Source organism: Schistocerca gregaria, unplaced genomic scaffold (assembly GCF_023897955.1).
Source record: "Schistocerca gregaria isolate iqSchGreg1 unplaced genomic scaffold, iqSchGreg1.2 ptg000623l, whole genome shotgun sequence".
Lineage (NCBI taxonomy): Eukaryota > Metazoa > Arthropoda > Insecta > Orthoptera > Acrididae > Schistocerca > Schistocerca gregaria.
The window spans coordinates 205,001-210,000 of NW_026062011.1; the positions used below are offsets into that span (position 1 = coordinate 205,001).

Here is a 5,000-nt window from a genome sequence, read left to right on the forward strand (position 1 = left end):
CCGGCAGCGGAACCGATACAAGTCGGGCCCCTCTTTTAGAGATGCTCGTCGGGGTAACCCAAAAGGACCCGGAGACGCCGTCGGGAGATCGGGGAAGAGTTTTCTTTTCTGCATGAGCGTTCGAGTTCCCTGGAATCCTCTAGCAGGGAGATAGGGTTTGGAACGCGAAGAGCACCGCAGTTGCGGCGGTGTCCCGATCTTCCCCTCGGACCTTGAAAATCCGGGAGAGGGCCACGTGGAGGTGTCGCGCCGGTTCGTACCCATATCCGCAGCAGGTCTCCAAGGTGAAGAGCCTCTAGTCGATAGAATAATGTAGGTAAGGGAAGTCGGCAAATTGGATCCGTAACTTCGGGATAAGGATTGGCTCTGAGGATCGGGGCGTGTCGGGCTTGGTCGGGAAGTGGGTCAGCGCTAACGTGCCGGGCCTGGGCGAGGTGAGTGCCGTAGGGGTGCCGGTAAGTGCGGGCGTTTAGCGCGGGCGTGGTCTGCTCTCGCCGTTGGTTGGCCTCGTGCTGGCCGGCGGTGCAGGATGCGCGCGCCTGCGCGGCGTTCGCGCCCCGGTGCTTCAACCTGCGTGCAGGATCCGAGCTCGGTCCCGTGCCTTGGCCTCCCACGGATCTTCCTTGCTGCGAGGCCGCGTCCGCCTTAGCGTGCTCCTCCGGGGGCGCGCGGGTGCGCGGATTCTCTTCGGCCGCCATTCAACGATCAACTCAGAACTGGCACGGACTGGGGGAATCCGACTGTCTAATTAAAACAAAGCATTGCGATGGCCCTAGCGGGTGTTGACGCAATGTGATTTCTGCCCAGTGCTCTGAATGTCAACGTGAAGAAATTCAAGCAAGCGCGGGTAAACGGCGGGAGTAACTATGACTCTCTTAAGGTAGCCAAATGCCTCGTCATCTAATTAGTGACGCGCATGAATGGATTAACGAGATTCCCGCTGTCCCTTTTTTTTTTTTTTTTTTTTTTTTTTTTTTTTTTTTTTTTTTTTTTTTTTACTGCTCATGCTAGTACGTTAGATACTGCTCGTGAAATATATATTTGTGCTTCTTTTCTGGATGTGATCACTGTATTCTTGTAGGTTGTATCTTCATTGTAGATAGTTATTGGTTAGGTTAGGAACAACACTTGCAGAAGTAAAGTCGTGTGAGCCGCATAGTCTGCAAGAGCGAGCAATATCTAGGTGAGACAGTGAAGAGCTCCAAGCGGTCACCCAAGCCTTTAAAATTTCTGTGGTGGCTTATACTCGTATGTTAATACATTTATTATATATGTGTTAGGTTAGTAAACTTAGTTCCAAAGAGGTAGTTTGTGTGTGTTGCGTGTCTGGCGGACGCGCGTAACCTTCCAAGGACAGAAAACAACTAGGTTATATGTTTCTCTTTCAAAGTGTTCCCTTACTTGTCTGTTAGGGTAGCAATTATCTCCGAATAAGTAAGGACACGTGTGTCACGTAGCGTGCGAGCAAGGGCAAACTTGGGTGAGGAACAGGAGAGCTACAAGCAGCTCACAACAGTCTGTCTTCATATTATCCTTGTAGGCTACTGTCTTCCTTTTAACATCATGTCCATATGTTCATTATTAGTGTATTATTAGTGTGTTCATTATTCGTGTGTTAGGTTAGGAAAACTTGTAGCTAGGTGCATATATTATAGTGTGCTCATTATTCGCGTGTTAGGTTAGGAAAACTTGCAGCAAGTTGCATATATTATCCTGCTAGGTTATACGTTTCTCTCTCAAAGTATGCCCTTACTCCATTACTTGTTTGTTAGGTTAGGAATTACCTTTGTATAAGTTAAGACATGTGTGTCACGTAGCTTGCGAGGAGGTGCAAACTTGGGTGAGGTAAAGGAGAGTTACAAGCAGTTCTCCTAGTTCACAGTCGGTTTTCATATTATCCTTGTAGGCTATTGTCATCCTTTAACATCATGTCCATATGTTCATTATTAGTGTACTATTAGAGTGTTCATTATCAGTGTGTTAGGTTAGGAAAATGGGGCCTACTAAGGACACTGTAGGGGCTGCAAGTCAACTTGGACGAAACTCGGTTCTTCCTGGTGACAAGGACAACCCAGCGTCATGCACTGACCTTCAGACAATGGAAAACATAAGAGAGGAGATGGAAGCCTTCTTGTTTAATGAAGTGAATAAAATAAACAATGCCCAGAAGAAGTTTATCCTAGGAAAACTCACAGTGTATGAACAGATTCTGAAGAAGTATGAGATGGAGGTTCTTGCACTTAAAACAGAGTTGCGATGTGTGAAGGCCCCCCAAACAGGAACACCGTCACTGGTTGAAAGCTATGCCAACAAGGCGGCTGCAAAACCCTCAGCACCCAAACAGCAGCTGATAAAACCGCAACAGCCTAAAATCCTAATGATAAAACCGGCAGAAGGAATCCAGAAAACTGAGAAGGAACTTGAAGAAGCGGTAAAGAACCTTGTTGCAACATCACTGAAAGACGTGCGTATTTCCAAATGCAGGTCAATAAAGGACAAAGGTATTGTTCTTGAAGTCCCTGACGACCAGGATGTCGAGAAAATAAGGAAGTGCGAAGACATTTCACAATCAGGCATCACCGTCTCCGATCAAAAAAAAAGATACCCAAAGATTATTATCTTTGATGTAAACAGAAATACAAGTGAAGATGAACTCAAAATGGAACTGTTTGAGAGAAATCTCTCCAGGATGAATGTGACACAGGAAGAAGTTATGGATGGCGTAAGAGTGCTGTTCAAGACAGGCCCAAAAAACCGTGAGGAAGCAAACATGGTGCTGGAAGTCTCACCAAAACTCTGGAGCAAAATAGTACAATATGGTAGGGTCTACATAAACTGCAATTCGCACAGGGTACAAAACTACAGCAATATAAGCAGGTGCTACAAGTGCCAAGGTCATGGCCACACAGCAGCAAAGTGCAAGAATGCAGAAACGATTTGTGGCCACTGTGCAGCACCTGGACATACTTTCAAGGAGTGCTCAAAGAAGGACCAACCAGCCCAATGTGCAAACTGCAAGCGGGCTAAGAAGGCACACACCCACGCAGTGACAGAGACATCTTGCCCTGAATACAGTAGAATAAAGGCCATAATACATAGCACAATTGACTATGGCATGTAATAACAGTGTAGCAGTACAACCTGGAAGAAGACCATGGACAGATACACAAGAAAATGCGATAAGGATCCTTCAAATAAATGGGCAAAGAGCAAAAATCGTCCCGGATCAATTGACACAGCGAATCAGCGAAGAAAATATAGATGTGTTATTGATCCAGGAACCCTACTGCGTAAAAAACAAAGTATTTGGGTACCCATCAAACTTCCAGCTGATCTACACCCCCAAAGGCGAAGCACCCAAGGCAGCAATAGCGGTCAAGACACAAACAGTAACAGCTCTGCAGTTGACAAGCTTCTGCAACATGCACGTAGCTGCTGCCAACATAAATGGAGCCTTTGGTGAGATTTACATTGCCAGCATATATTGCCAATATCGATCACCCATAGACCATTTTCTCCATCAACTGGAGATTATCCTTGACAAACTCCAAGGGAAACCAGTTATCATAGGGATGGACACGAATGCGAACTCACCAGTCTGGCACAGCTCAACAATGGATGCAGCAGGCAGAACGCTTGAAGACTTCATTTCACAACACGGGCTCATAATAATGAATGAAAGGTCAGAGCTAACTACTTTCTCTGGCCCAAATGGGGAGAGCAATATTGACATCACACTCTGCACACCTTCAGCTGCCAAAGCGGTGTGCAAGTGGATGGTTCAAGAAGAGTGGACGTCAAGTGACCACAGGGCTATAACATACGAATTCGTGGCACCTAAAAGAGCAAGAGCTACCGCGGAACTTGTCACCTACAACACAAACTTCGCAAAGTGGCCCACTTTTGACCGGCACCTTATCAGGTCCACAGCGCACTGGCAACGGAGCCAAAATGTAGGAGTTAATGAAATGGTCACAAGGCTACAGGCAGCAATCCACGAGAGCTGTAGCCGATCAATGAGAAAGAGAACACAGGTGCAGAATCCAGTGCCATGGTGGAATGCAACACTTGCCAACCTGCGACGTGACACCATTACAGCACGGCGTAGTCTGCAACGAGCACATAAAAATAATAATGAACCAGACATAGAGGCAGCAAAACAAATCTACAATAGAGTGAAAAACAAGTACAACAAGGAAATTGCCAAGGCCAAAGAGGAGACCTGGAAGAGATGGGTCGCTGACTGCGATCAGAATGATCCTTGGGCCATAGTGAGAAAGATAATTCGGCCAAAACATGGAACAGAAAACGTGCTGAGCAATATAAAAACAAAGAACCAGACTCCTACAATGACTTGGGAGGAGACGGTACGGTCATTACTACAGAGTCTACTCCCTGATGACAACCCAGAACAGGACACAGACGACCAACAAGCTGTGAAAACTGACAACAACAGCTATGACAATGTGGACCTTGACCCAGAATTCACACTAGAAGAAATAGGGGCAGCAATAAAAGCTTGTAAACCAGGGAAGGAAACAGGTCCTGATGGTATTGATGATGCTATTATAAAAAGGGTTTGGCGCACCTGTCCCCATCTTCTCTCAGATTTGTACAATAAATGTCTACAGGAAAGAAGAGTCCCAGATATGTGGAAGGAGGGAAATGTCTGCATATTACTGAAATCAATAGATAAACCTAGGGACGAGCCTAAATCCTACCGTCCAATATGCCTTCTGTCTATCCTAGGAAAAATTCTAGAACGGTTAGTAGTCAGTCGTCTAGAAAAACGATATGACGAATCAAATATAAAGGCCCACAACCAGTTCGGGTTTCGAAAAGGTGCATCGACAGAAATGGCTATTAGGCAGGTTTTGGGTAGTGTGGATTGTGAGGAGAAGTATGTGGTAGTAATATTTGTAGACATAGCCGGTGCCTTCGATAACTTATGGTGGCCTAGTGTTATGAGGCGTCTCAGAGCAATCCAGTGTCCCCGTAAT

The 5,000-nt window shown here is 46.1% G+C and overlaps 1 pseudogene; it reads left to right on the top strand.

The window, feature by feature from the left end:
* The window catches only part of LOC126317343 (large subunit ribosomal RNA), a 10,213-nt pseudogene that overhangs the window by 2,004 nt on the left and 3,209 nt on the right, over positions 1-5,000 (top strand).